We start from the raw sequence: 17,271 nt of genomic DNA, 5'->3' as shown, positions 1-17,271 counted from the left end.
CAAATAAGGGCTCCTCCAAACACTGTCTTCCCAAATTCCTCTTATCATCATGGCACGGCCTCAAACTTTGCTGAGGCAATACCGAACTTTTCTGAGGCAATGCCGAACAGAGCAATGCTGCTGGGAGGCATGATTGACAGTAAACTCACATCAGCAGATCATCTGCATGTGGCACGTAGGTCTGACAAGATGGCAGTGGATGAGTCCCACTCTTTAACTGTGCTCCATGCGGTCTCGGCTACCAATTTGGGCATGCGATTACTGGCGAGGATGCGGGAGTGCACAGCGCTGAGCGAGGAGGTGGCTGCCTTGAAAGCTCTAGTGGCGGACTTGCAGAAGCGGCTCTACAGTGCCAACCAGCATGTAGAAATGCTGCAAAAGAGAAATGAAGACCATGTAGAGCTGCTGCAGATTCTACAAGTGCGAGAAAATAGAGGCAAGCCATGATGATGATGAAGATGAAGAAGATGAAGAAGATGATGAGGATGATGTTGTTGTTGTTGTTGTTGTTGTTTTTTTTTTTTTTTTAAACTTTTTTTTTCTTTGTTTGTAATGCAGAGTTTGAAGTGAAATAAAAATGTGTTTTTAACACTCAGAAATAAACTAACTAACCATACCACGTAAATAAATAAATAAATTAACTTAACAAAACAAAAACAAAAACAAAGACTATACAGAAAAGAAAACAAAGAAAATAAAAATAAATAAATAAATAAATAAATAAAACTTAATTTAAAAACACACGAATATACAAGCAACTCACGGATGACCAGTTAAGGGCCTCAGAAAACACAGCCAGGGGATCCGGGAAGGTTGGAGGGGTCACAATGGTCCCGCTTAAAACCCAAACTTCTTAGACACCGAAGGTGTCACCTAAAGAACTCCTAGGCACTGTATTGATGGAAGTGCTTGCTGGAGTTACCATAAGTCAGCTCATATGAAAAATCTTTTTTTTATAAAAAAAAATAAAAAAATTCTTTTAATTTTTTAAAGATATTCTCGTAAGAAAAAGAAACAAAAACAAATTAAGATAACATGAAACAACAAACCATAAACGAAAAATAAACAAAGTACTCTAAACAAATTCAAACAAATGACATAAATTGTTCTACTAAAAGAAACAAACCAAGAAACCAAAGAAAAACACAAACAGCACTTTCTATCACCCGTTTATCACCATTTGGACAGATTCGTTTCTCTGTTTTTCAGCTTCGACCTCTGTTCAGTTTTTAGCCTATAACTTTCCAACCGTAAGTCCAAATTTCACGTTCTTTATATGGTTCGATTCAGCACAGAAAAACAAAGAACCCATTGCGAACCAAAAGGCAAAAACAATTACGGAAATAAACAGAATTCAAAGAAGAGAAAGGATTGAAATGCTTCCCCTTGAAGCGATTAGGTCGAGCATGGATGCACTTGGAGGTCGACTTCTCCCATTGCTCCACACTTCCCATTCTTATGATTGAGGTTGCCATCTCTCTCCATTTTTATTAAGCTGTCAAAAATTGTTAAAACAAACACACAAACTTGAAATGGAATTAAAAGGATTAGGAATGAACAATAGAGAACTAAGTAGACTTTAAACATTATAAATAAATAAAGTAGGAAAACCAAATAGAATCAAGCAATGTTACCGATCCCCGGCAACGGCGCCAAAAACTTGTTGCGTCGATTCAGCTGCACCAAAATGGCTTCAGCTGCATCCTCAACTTGTGATACTCGCAAGTGCACGAGCCGTTTGGTAGTATAGCATATGTAAGTGCGAGGTCGATCCCACGAGGATTGGTGATTGAATGATCCAATTCATTTCCCCTACACAAAACAGAAATGAAAAAATAAAATAAATAAAACAAGAAAAAAGGAAATAACTCAAGCAAATAAGTTCTCAAGTTCAATTAGATTAACGGATTGATTCTAGCTAAAGTATGATTAAGCCATGGCGTTTGGTCCTAACCTTGTGTTCCTAATTCCCTAATTTGATCATTTGTTGTCTAACCTAAAATTAAGCATTAGGAACCCATTAAGTATAGAAGAACATTTTAAACAACCAAGTATGTATCTAATCCCTGTTGTCGAATGTCCATACATACTCTTCCTATTCATAGTTCAATTCGAATTAGAGCATGGTGTCTACTCTTAATTCAAATCAAGATAGCTAACATGCAATCCTAAATGGTGATCAATCATTCAAACTAGCATTTTAACTTATAAGCATAATGAATAAGAACAAAAACCATAACTGAAACTTGGAAACTAATTAAACTTGAATACTTAAGAAAGAATGTACATTACAAATAAAAGTAAAGTGGAACTAAGAAAACTTGAAGGAAAATTTAGTAAAATCATTTTGTTACAACAATTGACAACTTGAAAGGAAACTAAGAGAATTTGAGGGAGAGAAGGGAAGGGAGCTCTAGAGAAGTGTTTGAGAGCTCCCCCCCTTGGGGTGTGTTATGAAGCTTGAAGACTTCTCTAGTTATAGGGCTAAGAGGGAGGAACATCATGATGAATTCCAACACCACCATTCCTCTTTTAATACAACCCATAACTCACACTTCATCTTGTCTATGTTAGTGTGGTTGGAATCAATCTCATCTCATACTTCTTTTGCTACACCTCAAGCTTTCTTCACATGGGATCAAAGGTGATCAATTGTGGCTGCCTTTTGCTGCCAACCCATGTGGTCTTCTTTTGGTTGTTGAACAAAAACGAGTCTTCTGAACCAGACTTGGTGTAGGAAGGCCAGAGGTTTCAAAACTTATCCAATGGGGCTCAAATTTGGATATGCTATAGTAGACACCCATTGAAACAACTTCTATGAAGAAAGTATTCCCATCGGAGCAGTATAAGTGTGCATTTTGGGCCTTGCAATTTGGCTGCCGAATAGAGACTGGAATTGACTTCATTTCATTTATGCTTTACATGCATGCACATGCTTTCTCTTTAATAGCTCCATCATGTACCAACTTGCTCCTTTAGAATTTCATAGCTGGAATGCCTCCCTACTTCACTCATTATGTTGGGTACAAAGTCAGTTATAGTTGGGGTGAGGCATATGGCTAAAAGGAGGCACATGGCAAAAAGCTGGCAGCTGCAAATCCTCCTGAGCAAGGTTGAGTGTTGGACGGGCTAAGCACTCCACATATGTTCAATTGGGCTGAAATTTGGATATGTTATACTAGACACCCATTGGAACAAGTTTCATGAAGATCTTCACCTCATCCGAGCCCCAGAGCATGCTGATCCAAGGCCAAAAAGTTGACCTAGGAAACTGGGCTGGCAAGGGTTTGTAGCCAAAATTAGTTTGTCTTTAAGCTCTTCTTCCATTCACCAAAATCAGGCCTTAACATGCATGGATTGCATCATTTCCTATCCAAAGCCATCATTGTTACCTAAAGCTCAATGAGCTGAAAGATAAACACAAAAAGGATTAAAAGCACAAGTTTAACTCAAAAACATAACCAAATCATAAGCTAGAAGGGTACGAAATGATATACAATTATGAACCGATCAAATACCCCCAAACCTAGATTTTGCTAGTCCTCGAGCAAAACAACACAAAACAAAGTTAAAAACAAAACAAGAAGTTAACTAAACCACTTCCGCAGGTAACTCGATTACATTGAGCGTATGCAACAAGCCTTTAAACCTCTAGTTATCCCTAGTAGGAGGAGTTGTGTCTCCTGAGGGTTTAACAGAAACGATACCCACAAACGTTTTACTAATTCTACAAAACAAAGTGGTTAGAAAACTTATTAGATTTGTTAGTGCTTAAGCAAAATAAAAGAAACACAAAAACAAAAATAATTACAAAAACAAAGGAAAAAAAAAAATTAATAATAATAATAATAATAATAAAAAGCAAAATAAAAGAAACATAAAAACAAAAATAATTAAAAACTCAAAACAATCTTTCCAAATATTTTATGAAAAAAAATGACTCATGCACACGACTCAAAAGTTTTAACAATAAAAGCTCAGTTTTTGTCAATATTTACAGGGTGGCAAAGTTCAAAACACAACATGCTCAAAGTGTAGTAGTGTGATGTTGCCCAACTTTTGGGTAGTTCTAGAGATCGTATAAACTTAACCAAATGACTCCTCCCACCATATTATGATGTTTTTCCAAGTTTTGGGCTCGATCCGAAATCAATAGGTGTAAGAAATTGGACAATTCATGTTCAAAGGCAGTTCGTTCCTAATTGGAGTGGTTGGTGTTTTGGGTAGTTCTAGAGATCGGATTTCACTCAAACTTAACCAAATGACTCCACCCACCATATCGTGATGTTGCCCAACTTTTGGGCTCAATCCGAAATCAACAGGTGTTACAAATTGGACAATTCAAGTTCAAAGCCAGTTAGTTCCTAATCGGAGTGGTTGGTGTTTTGGGTAATTCTAGAGATCGGATTTCACTCAAACTTAACCAAATGACTCCTCCCACCAAATTATGATGTTGCCCAAGTTTTGGGATCGATCCGAAATCAATAGGTGTAAGAAATTGGACAATTTATGTTCTAAGGCTGTTCGTTCCTAATCGGAGTGGTAGGTGTATTCCATAGTTCTAGGGATCGGATTTCACTCAAAACTATCCAAATGACTCCTCCCACCATATTATGATGTTGCCCAAGTTTTGGGCTCGATCAGAAATCAATAGGTGCAAGAAACTGGACAATTTATGTTCAGAGGAAGTTCGTTCCTAATCGGAGTGGTTGGTGTATTCCATAGTTCTAGAGATCGGATTTCACTCAAAACAAACCAAATGACTCCTCCCACCATATTATGATGGTGCCCAAGTTTTGGGCTCGATCCGAAATCAATAGGTGTAAGAAATTGGACAATTCAAGTTCAAAGGCAGTTCGTTCCAAATCGGAGTGGTTGGTGTCTTGGGTAGTTCTAGAGATCGGATTTCACTCAAACTTAACCAAATGACTCCTCCCACCATATTATGTTGTTGCCCAAGTTTTGGGCTCGATCCGAAATCAATAGGTGTAAGAAATTGGACAATTGAAGTTCGAAGGCAGTTCGTTCCAAATTGGAGTGGTTGGTGTTTTGGGTAGTTCTAGAGATCGGATTTCACCCAAACTTAACCAAATGACTCCTCCCACCATATTATGATGTTGCCCAAGTTTTGGGCTCGATCCGAAATCAATAGGTGTAAGAAATTGGACAATTCAAGTTCGAAGGCAGTTCGTTCCTAATTGGAGTGATTGGTGTTTTGGGTAGTTCTGGAGATCGGATTTCACTCAAACTTAACTAAAAGACTACTCACACCATATCATGATGTAGCCCAAGTTTGGGGCTCGATCCGAAATCGATAGGTGTAAGAAATTGGACAATTCAAGGTCAAAGGCAGTTCGTTCCTAATTGGGGTGGTTGGTGTGTTGGGTAGTTCTAGAGATCGGATTTCACTCAAACTTAACCAAATGACTCCTCCCACCGTATTATAATGTTACCCAAGTTTTGGGCTCGATCCGAAATCAATAGGTGTAAGAAATTGGACAATTCAAGTTCAAAGGTAGTTCGTTCCTAATTGGGGTGGTTGGGGTGTTGGGTAGTTCTAGAGATCGGATTTCACTCAAACTTAACCAAATGACTCCTCCCACCGTATTATAATGTTACCCAAGTTTTGGGCTCGATCCGAAATCAATAGGTGTAAGAAATTGGACAATTCAAGTTCAAAGTCAGTTCGTTCCTAGTTGGGGTGGTTGGGGTATTGGGTAGTTCTAAAGATCGGATTTCACTCAAACTTAACCAAATGACTCCTCCCACCATATTATGATGTTGCCCAAGTTTTGGGCTCGATCCGAAATCAATAGGCGTAAGAAATTGGACAATTCAAGTTCAAAGGCAGTTCGTTCCTAATTGGAGTGGTTGGTGTTTTCGGAAGTTCTAGAGATTGGATTTCACTCAAAATTAATCAAATGACTCCACCCACCATATTATGATGTTGCCAAAGTTTTGGGCTCGATCCGAAATCAATAGGGTTAAGAAATTGGACAATTCAAGTTCAAAGGCAGTTCGTTCCTAATTGGAGTGGTTGGTGTTTTGGGTAGTTCTGGAGATCGGATTTCACTCAAACTTGACTAAATGACTCCTCCCACCATATCATGATGTTGCCCAAGTTTGGGGCTTGATCCGAAATCAATAGGTGTAAGAAATTGCACAATTCAAGTTCATAGGCAGTTCGTTCCTAATTGGGGTGGTTGGTGTGTTGGGTAGTTCTAGAGATCGGATTTCACTCAAAGTTAACCAAATGACTCCTCCCACCGTATTATGATGTTACCCAAGTTTTGGGGTCGATCCGAAATCAATAGGTGTAAGAAATTGGTCAATTCAAGTTCAAAGGCAGTTCGTTCCTAATTGGGGTGGTTTGGTGTATTGGGTAGTTCTAGTGATCGGATTTCACTCAAACTATACCAAATGGCTCCTCCCACCATATTATGATGTTGCCCAAGTTTTGGGCTCAATCCGAAATCAATGGGTGTAAGAAATTGGACAATTCAAGTTGTAAGGAAGTTCCTTCCTTGTTGGAGTGGTTGGTGTTTTGGGTAGTTCTACAGATCGGATTTGACTGAAACTTAACCAAATGACTCCTCCCACCATATTACGATGTTGCCCAAGTTTTGGGCTCCATCCGAAATCAATAGGTGTAAGAAATTGGACAATTCAAGTTCAAAGGCAGTTCGTTCCTAACTGGAATGTTTGGTGTTTTGGGTAGTTCTAGAGATCAGATTTCACTCAAACTTAACCAAATGACTCCTCCCCCCATATTATGATGTTGCCCCAGTTTTGGGCTCGATCTGAAATCATTATGTGTAAGAAATTGGACAATTTATGTTCAAAGGCAGTTCGTTCCTAAGCGGAGTGGATGGTGTATTCCATTGTTCTAGAGATCAGATTTCAATCAAAACTAACCAAATGACTCCTCCCACCATATTATGATGTTGCCCAAGTTTTGGGCTCAATCCGAAAATCAATAGGTGTAAGAAATTGGACAATTCAAGTTCAAAGGCAGTTCGTTCCTAATTGGAGTGGTTGGTGTTTTGGGTAGTTCTACAGATCGGATTTCACTCAAACTTAACCAAATGACTCCTCCCACCATATTATGATATTGCCCAGGTTTTGGGCTCGATCCCAAATCAATAGGTGTACGAAATTGGACAATTCAAGTTCAAAGGTAGTTCGTTCATAATTGGAGTGGTTGGTGTTTTGGGTAGTTCTACAGATCGGATTTCACTGAAACTTAACCAAATGACTCCTCCCACCATATTACAATGTTGTCCAAGTTTTGGGCTCGATCTGAAATCAATAGGTGTAAGAAATTGGACAATTCAAGTTCAAAGGCAGTTCGTTCCAAATTTGCGTGGTTGGTGTTTTGGGTAGTTCTGGAGATCGGATTTCACTGAAACTTAACCAAATCCGAAATCAATAGGGGTAAGAAATTGGACAATTCAAGTTCAAAGGCAGTTCGTTCCTAATTGGGGTGGTTTGGTGTATTGGGTAGTTCTAGGGATCGGATTTCACTCAAACTATACCAAATGACTCCTCCCACCATATTATGATGTTGCCCAAGTTTTGGGCTCAATCCGAAATCAATAGGTGTAAGAAATTGGACAATTCGAGTTGAAAGGCAGTTCGTTCCTAATTGGAGTGGTTGGTGTTTTGGGTAGTTCTGGAGATCGGATTTCACTCAAACTTAACTAAATGACTCCTCCCACCATATCATGATGTTGCCCAATTTTGGGGCTCGATCCGAAATCAATAGGTGTAAGAAATTGGACAATTCAAGTTCGTAGGCAGTTCGTTCCTAATTGGAGTGGTTGGTGTTTTGGGTAGTTCTACAGATCGGATTTCACCCAAACTTAACCAAATGACTCCTCCCACCATATTATGATGTTGCCCAAGTTTTAAGCTTGATCCGAAATCAATAGGTGTAAAAAATTGGACAATTCAAGTTCAAAGGCAGTTCGTTCCTAATTGGAGTGGTTGGTGTTTTGGGTAGTTCTAGAGATCGGATTTCACTCAAACTTAACGAAATGACTCCTCCCACCATATTATGATGTTGCCCAACTTTTGGGCTCGATACGAAATCAATAGGTGTAAGAAATTGGACAATTTCTGGTCAAAGGCAGTTCGTTCCTAATCGGAGTGGTTGGTGTATTCCTTAGTTCTACAGATCGGATTTCACTCAAAACTAACCAAATGACTCCTCCCATCGTATTATGATGTTGCCTAAGTTTTGGGCTCCATCCGAAATCAATAGGTGTAAGAAATTGAATAATTCAAGTTCAAAGGCAGTTCGTTTCTAATTGGAGTGGTTGTGGTTTTGGGTAGTTGTAGAGATCGGAATTCACTCAAACTTAACCAAATGACTCCTCCCACCATATTATGATGGTGCCCAAGTTTTGGGCTCGATCCGAAATCAATAGTTGTACGAAATTGGACAATTTATATTCTAAGGTAGTTCGTTCCTAATCGGAGTGGTTGTTGTTTTGGGTAGTTCTAGAGATCGGATTTCACTCAAACTTAACCAAATGACTCCTCCCACCATATTATATTGTTGCCCAAGTTTTGGGCTCGATCCGAAATCAATAGGTTTAAGAAATTGGACAATTCAAGTTCAAAGGCAGTTCGTTTCTAATTCGAGTGGTTGGGGTTTTGGGTAGTTGTAGAGATCGGAAATCACTCAAACTTAACCAAATGACTCCTCCCACCATATTATGATGGTGCCCAAGTTTTGGGCTCGATCCGAAATCAATAGGTGTAAGAAATTGGACAATTCAAGTTCAAAGTCAGTTCGTTCCTAATTTGGGTGGTTGGGGTATTGGGTAGTTCTAAAGATCGGATTTCACTCAAACTTAACCAAATGACTCCTCCCACCATATTATGATGTTGCCCATGTTTTTGGCTCCATCCGAAATCAATAGGTGTAAGAAATTGGACAATTCAAGTTCAAAGGCAGTTCGTTTCTAATTGGAGTGGTTGGGGTTTTGGGTAGTTGTAGAGATCGGAATTCACTCAAACTTAACCAAATGACTCCTCCCACCATATTATGATGGTGCCCAAGTTTTGGGCTCGATCCGAAATCAATAGTTGTACGAAATTGGACAATTTATGTCCAAAGGCAGTTCGTTCCTAATCGTAGTGGTTGGTGTATTCCATTGTTTTTGAGATCGGATTTCATTCAAAACTAGCCAAATGACTCCTCCCACAATATTATGATGTCGCCCAAGTTTTGGGCTCGATCCGAAATCAACAAGTTTAAGACATTGGACAATTTATGTTCAAAGGCAGTTCGTTTCTAATCGGAGTGGTTGCTGTATTCCATATTTCTAGAGATCGGATTTCACTCAAACATAACCAAATGATTCCTCCCACCATATTATTATGTTGCCCATGTTTTGGGCCCGATCCAAAATCAATAGGTGTATGAAATAGGACAATTCAAGTTCAAAGGCAGTTCGTTCCTAATTGGAGTGGTTGGTGTTTTGGGTAGTTCTTGAGATTGGATTTCACTCAAACTTCACCAAAGGACTCCTCCCACCATATTATGATGTTGCCCAAGTTTTGGGCTCGATCCGAAATCAATAGGTTTCAGAAATTGGACAATTTATGTTCATAGGAAGTTCGTTCCTAATCGGAGTGGTTGGTGTGTTCCATAGTTCTAGAGATCGGATTTCACTCAAAACAAACCAAATGACTCCTCCCACCATATTACAATGTTCCCCAAGTTTTGGGCTCAATCCGAAATCAATAGGTATAAGAAATTGGACAATTCAAGTTCAAAGGCAGTTCGTTCCTAATCGGAGTGGTTGGTGTATTCCATAGTTCTAGAGATCGGATTTCCCTCAAAACTAACCAAATGACTGCTCCCACCATCTTATGATGTTGCCAATGTTTTGGGCTCGATGCGAAATCAATAGGTGAAAGAAATTGGACAATTTATGTTCAAAGGCAGTTCGTTCCTAATCGTAGTGGTTAGTGTATTCCATAGTTCTAAAGATCGGATTTCACTCAAAACTAACCAAATGACTCCGCCCACCATATTATGATTTTGCCCAAGTTTTGGGCTCGATCCGAAATCAATAGGTGTTAGAAATTGGACAATTCAAGTTCAAAGGCAGTTCGTTCCTAATCGGAGTGGTTGGTGTTTTGCGTAGTTTTAGAGATCGGATTTCGCTCAAACTTAACCAAATGATTCCTCCCGCCATATTATGATGTTGCCCAAGTTTTGGGCTCGATCCGAAATCAATAGGTGTAAGAAATTGGACAATTCAAGTTCGAAGGCAGTTCGTTCCTAATTGGAGTGGTTGGTGTTTTGGGTAGTTCTAGAGATCGGATTTCACTCAAACTTAACCAAATGACTCCTCCCACCATATTATATTGTTGCCCAAGTTTTGGGCTCGATCCGAAATCAATAGGTTTAAGAAATTGGACAATTTATGTTCGAAGGCAGTTCGTTCCTCATCGGAGTGGTTGGTGTATTCCACAGTTCTAGGGATCGGATTTCACTCAAAACTAACCAAATGACTACGCACCCCATATTATGATGTTGCCCAAGTTTTGGGCTCTATAGGAAATCAATAGGTGTAAGATATTGGACAATTTATGTTCTAAGGTAGTTCGTTCCTAATCGGAGTGGTTGGTGTTTTGAGTAGTTCTAAAGACTGGATTTCACTCAAACTTAACCAAATGACTCCTCCCACCATATTATGATGTTGCCCATGTTTTGGGCTCGATCCAAAATCAAAAGGTGTACGAAATTGGACAATTCAAGTTCAAAGGCAGTTCTTTCCTAATTGGAGTGGTTGGTGTTTTGGGTAGTTCTAGAGATTGGATTTCACTCAAACTTCACCAAAGGACTCCTCCCACCATATTATGATGTTGCCCAAGTTTTGGGCTCGATCCGAAATCAATAGGTTTCAGAAATTGGACAATTTATGTTCATAGGCAGTTCGTTCCTAATCGGAGTGGTTGGTGTGTTCCATAGTTCTAGAGATCGGATTTCACTCAAAACAAACCAAATGACTCCTCCCACCATATTACAATGTTCCCCAAGTTTTGGGCTCAATCCGAAATCAATAGGTATAAGAAATTGGACAATTCAAGTTCAAAGGCAGTTCGTTCCTAATCGGAGTGGTTGGTGTATTCCATAGTTCTAGAGATCGGATTTCCCTCAAAACTAACCAAATGACTGCTCCCACCATCTTATGATGTTGCCCATGTTTTGGGCTCGATGCGAAATCAATAGGTGAAAGAAATTGGACAATTTATGTTCAAAGGCAGTTCGTTCCTAATCGTAGTGGTTAGTGTATTCCATAGTTCTAAAGATCGGATTTCACTCAAAACTAACCAAATGACTCCGCCCACCATATTATGATTTTGCCCAAGTTTTGGGCTCGATCCGAAATCAATAGGTGTTAGAAATTGGAGAATTCAAGTTCAAAGGCAGTTCGTTCCTAATCGGAGTGGTTGGTGTTTTGCGTAGTTTTAGAGATCGGATTTCGCTCAAACTTAACCAAATGATTTCTCCCGCCATATTATGATGTTGCCCAAGTTTTGGGCTCGATCCGAAATCAATAGGTGTAAGAAATTGGACAATTCAAGTTCGAAGGCAGTTCGTTCCTAATTGGAGTGGTTGGTGTTTTGGGTAGTTCTAGAGATCGGATTTCACTCAAACTTAACCAAATGACTCCTCCCACCATATTACATTGTTGCCCAAGTTTTGGGCTCGATCCGAAATCAATAGGTTTAAGAAATTGGACAATTTATGTTCGAAGGCAGTTCGTTCCTCATCGGAGTGGTTGGTGTATTCCACAGTTCTAGGGATCGGATTTCACTCAAAACTAACCAAATGACTACGCACACCATATTATGATGTTGCCCAAGTTTTGGGCTCTATAGGAAATCAATAGGTGTAAGATATTGGACAATTTATGTTCTAAGGTAGTTTGTTCCTAATCGGAGTGGTTGGTGTTTTGAGGAGTTCTAAAGACTGGATTTCACTCAAACTTAACCAAATGACTCGTCCCACCATATTATGATGTTGCCCATGTGTTGGGCACAATCCGAAATCAAAAGGTGTACGAAATTGGACAATTAAAGTTCAAAGGCAGTTCTTTCCTAATTGGAGTGTTGGTGTTTTGGGTAGTTCTAGAGATCGGATTTCACTCAAACTTAACCAAATGACTCCTCCCACTATATTATGTTGTTGCCCAAGTTTTGGGCTCGATCTGAAATCAATAGGTGAAAGAAATTGGACAATTTATGTTCAAAGGCAGTTCGTTCCTAATCGTAGTGGTTGGTGTATTCCATAGTTCTAGAGATCGAATTTCACTCAAAACTAACCAAATGACTCCTCCCACCATATTATGATGTTGCCCAAGTTTTGGGCTCGATCCGAAATCAATAGGTGTTAGAAATAGGACAATTCAAGTTCAAAGGCAGTTCGTTCCTAATTGGAGTGGTTGGTGGTTTGCGTAGTTCTAGAGATTGGATTTCGCTCAAATTTAACCAAATGACTCCTCCCACCATGTTATGATGTTGCCCAAGTTTTGGGCTCGATCAGAAATCAATAGGTTTCAGAAATTGGAGAATTTATGTTCAAAGGCAGTTCGTTCCTAATCGGAGTGGTTGGTGTGTTCCACAGTTCTAGAGATCGGATTTCACTCAAAACAAACCAAATGACTCCTCCCACCATAATACGATGTTGTCCAAGTTTTGGGCTCGATCCGAAATCAATAGGTATAAGAAATTTGAGAATTCAAGTTCAAAGGCAGTTCGTTCCTAATCGGAGTGGTTGGTGTATTCCGTAGTTCTAGAGATCCGATTTCACTCAAAACGAACCAAATGACTGCTCCCACCATCTAATGATGTTGCCCAAGTTTTGGGCTCGATCCGAAGTCAATAGGTGAAAAAAATTGGACAATTTATGTCCAAAGGCAGTTCGTTCCTAATCGTAGTGGTTGGTGTATTCCGTTTTTCTAAAGATCGGATTTCACTCAAAACAAACCAAATAACTCCTCCCACCATATTATGATGTTGCCCAAGTTTTGGGATCGATCCGAAACCAATAGGTGTAAGAAATTGGACAATTCAAGTTCAAAGTCAGTTCGTTCCTAATTGGAGTGGTTGGTGTTTTGGGTAGTTCTAGAGATCGGATTTCACTCAAACTTAACCAAACGACTCCTCCCACCATATTATATTGTTGCCCAAGTTTTGGGCTCGATCCGAAATCAATTGGTTTAAGAAATTGGACAATTTATGTTCGCAGGTAGTTCGTTCCTAATCGGAGTGGTTGGTGTATTCCATAGTTCTAGGGATCGGATTTCACTCAAAACTAACCAAATGACTCCGCCCACCATATTATGATGTTGCCCAAGTTTTGGGCTCTATAGGAAATCAATAGGTGTAAGAAATTGGACAATTTATGTTCAGAGGCAGTTCGTTCTTAATTGGAGTGGTTGGTGTTTTGGGTAGTTCTAGAGATTGGATTTCACTCAAACTTAACCAAATGACTCCTCCCACCATATTATGATGTTGCCCAAGTTTTGGGTCCGATCCGAATTCAATAGGTGTAAGAAATTGGACAATTTATGTTCATAGGCAGTTCGTTCCTAATTGGAGTGGTTGGTGTATTCCAAAGTTCTAGAGAAGGGATTTCACACAAAACTAACCAAATGACTCCTCCCACCATATTATGATGTTGCCCAAGTTTTGGGCTCGATCCGAAATCAATAGGTGTAAGAAATTGGACAATTTATGTTCAAAGGCAGTTCGTTCCTAATCGAAGTAGTTGGTGTATTCCATAATTCTTGAGATCGGATTTCACTCAAAACTATCCAAATGACTCCACACACCATATTGTGATCTTGCCCAAGTTTTGGGCTCTATCCGAAATCAATAGGTGTAAGAAATTGGACAATTTATGTTCTAAGGTAGTTCGTTCCTAATCGGAGTGGTTGGTGTTTTGGGTAGTTCTAAAGAATGGATTTCACTCAAACTTAACCAAATGACTCCTCCCACCATATTATGATGTTGCCCAAGTTTTGGGCTTGATCCGAAATCAAAAGGTGTACGAAATTGGACAATTCACGTTCAAAGGCAGTTCGTTCCTAATTGGGGTGTTGGTGTTTTGGGTAGTTCTAGAGATCGGATTTCACTCAAACGTAACCAAATGACTCCTCCCACCATATTATGATGTTGCCCAAGTTTTGGGCTCGATCCGAAATCAATAGGTGTAAGAAATTGGACAATTCAAGTTCAAAGGCAGTTCATTCCTAATTGGAGTGGTTGGTGTTTTGGGGAGTTCTAGATATCGGATTTCACTCAAACTTAACCAAATGACTCCTCCCACCATATTATGATGTTGCCCCAGTTTTGGGCTCGATACGAAATCAATAGGTGTAAGAAATTGGACAATTCAAGTTCAAAGGCAGTTCGTTCCTATTCGGAGCGGTTGGTGTATTCCCTAGTTCTAGAGATCGGATTTCACTCAAAACTAACCAAATGACTCCTCCCACCATATTATGGTGTTGCCCAAGTTTTGGGCCCGATCCGAAATCAATATGTGTAAGAAATTGGACAAATCAACTTCAAAGGCAGTTCGTTCCTAATTGGAGTGGTTGGTGTTTTGGGTAGTTATAAAGATCGGATTTCACTCAAACTTAAGCAACTGACTCCTCGCACCATATTATGATGTTGCCCAAGTTTTGGGCTGGATCCGAAATCAATAGGTGTAAGAAATTGGACAATTTATGTTCAAAGGCAGTTCGTTCCTAATCGGAGTGGTTGGTGTATTCCATAGTTCTAGAGATCGGATTTCACTCAAAACTAACCAAATGACTCCTCCCATCATATTATGATGTTGCCCAAGTTTTGGACTCGATCCGAAATCAATAGGTGTTAGAAATTGGACAATTCAAGTTCAAAGGCAGTTCGTTCCTAATTGGAGTGGTTGGTGTTTTGCGTAGTTCTAGAGATCGGATTTCACTCAAACTTAACCAAATGACTCCTCCCACCATATTATGATGTTGCCCAAGTTTTGGGCTCGATCCGAAATCAATAGGTAAAAGAAATTGGACAATTTATGTTCAAAGGCAGCGCGTTCCTAATCGGAGTGGTTCGTGTATTCCATAGTTCTAGAGATCGGATTTCACTCAAAACTAACCAAATGACTCCACCCACCATATTATGGTGTTGCCCAAGTTTTGGGCGCGATCCAAAATCAACAGGTGTAAGAAATTGGACAATTCAAGTTCAAAGGCAGTTTGTTCTTAATTGGAGTCGTTGGTGTTTTGGGTAGTTCTAGAGACTGGATTTCACTCAAACTTAACCAAACGACTCCTCCCACCATATTATGATGTTGCCCAAGTTTTGGGGTCGATCCGAAATCAATAGGTGTAAGAAATTGGATAATTTATGTTCAGAAAAAGTTCGTTCCTAATCGGAGTGGTTGGTGTATTCCATAGTTCTAGAGATCGGATTTCACACAAATATAACCAAATGACTCCTCCCACCATCTTATGATGTTCCCCAAGTTTTGGGCTCGATCCGAAATCAATAGTTGCAAGAAATTCGACAATTTATGTTCAAAGGCAGTTCGTTCCTAATTGGAGTGGTTGGTGTATTCCATAGTTCTAGAGATCGGATTTCACTCAAAACTAACCAAATGACTCCTCCCACCATATTATGATGTTGCCCAAGTTTTGGGATCGATCCGAAATCAATAGGTGTTAGAAATTGGACAATTCAAGTTCAAAGGCAGTTCGTTCCTAATTGGAGTGGTTGGTGTTTTGCGTAGTTCTAGAGATCGGATTTCGCTCAAACTTAACCAAATGACTCCTCCCCCCATATTATGATGTTGCCCAAGTTTTGGGCTCGATCCGAAATCAATAGGTGAAAGAAATTGGACAATTTATGTTCAAAGTCAGTTCGTTCCTAATCGGAGTGGTTGGTGTATTCCATAGTTCTAGAGATTGGATTTCACTCAAAACTAACCAAATGACTCCACCCACCATATTATGATGTTGCCCAAGTTTTGGGCTCGATCCGAAATCAATAGGTGTAAGAAATTGGACAATTCAAGTTCAAAGGCAGTTTGTTCTTAATTGGAGTGGTTGGTGTTTTGGGTAGTTCTAGTGATCAGATTTCACTCAAAACTAACCAAACGACTCCACCCACCATATTATTATGTTGCCCAAGTTTTGGGCTCGATCCGAATTCAATAGGTGTAAGAAATTGGACAATTCATGTTCAAAGGCAGTTCGTTCCTAATTGGAGTGGTTGGTTTTTTTGGTAGTTCTAGTGATCGGATTTCACTCAAAACTAACCAAACTACTCCACCCACCGTATTATGATGTTGCCGAAGTTTTGGGCTCGATCCGAATTCAGTTGGAGTAAGAAATTAGACCATTTATGTTCAAAGGCAGTTCATTCCTAATTGGAGTGGTTGGTGTTTTGGGTAGTTCTAGAGATCGGATTTCACTCAAACTTAATAAAATGACACCTCCCACCATATTATAATGTTCCCCAAGTTTTGGGCCCGATCCGAAATCAATAGGTGTAAGAAATTGGGCAATTCATGTTCAAAGGCAGTTCGTTCCTAATTGGCGTGGTTGCTGTTTTGGGTAGTTCTAAGGATCGGATTTCACTCAAACTTAACCAAATGACTCCTCCCACCATATTATGATGTTCCCCAAGTTTTGGGCTCGATCCGAAAACAATAGGTGTTAGAAATTGGACAATTTATGTTCAAAGGCAGTTCGTTCCGAATCGGTGTGGTTGGTGTATTCCGTAGTTCTAGAGATTGGATTTCACTCAAAATTAACCAAATGACTCCTCTCACCATATTATGTTGTTGCCCAAGTTTTGGTCTCGATCCGAAATCCATAGGAGTGAGAAATTGGACAATTAAAGTTCAAAAGCAGTTCGTTCCTAATTGGAGTGGTTGGTGTTTTGGGTAGTTCTAGAGATTGGATTTCACTCAAACTTAACCAAATGACTCCTCCCGCCATATTATGTTGTTGCCCAAGTTTTGGGCTCGATCCGAAATCAATAGGTGTAAGAAATTGGACAATTCAAGTTCAAAGGCAGTTCGTTCCTAATCGGAGTGGTTGGAGTATGCCATAGTTCTAGAGATCGGATTTCACTCCAAACTAACCATATGACTCCTCCCACCATATTATGATGTTGCCCAAGTTTTGGGCTCAATCCGAAATCAACAGGTGTAAGAAATTGGACAATTCAAGTTCAAAGGCAGTTCGTTCCTAC

Source organism: Prunus avium, chromosome 5, assembly GCF_965620075.1.
Source record: "Prunus avium chromosome 5, drPruAviu1.hap1.1, whole genome shotgun sequence".
NCBI lineage: Eukaryota > Viridiplantae > Streptophyta > Magnoliopsida > Rosales > Rosaceae > Prunus > Prunus avium.
This window is presented reverse-complemented; position numbering follows the sequence as displayed.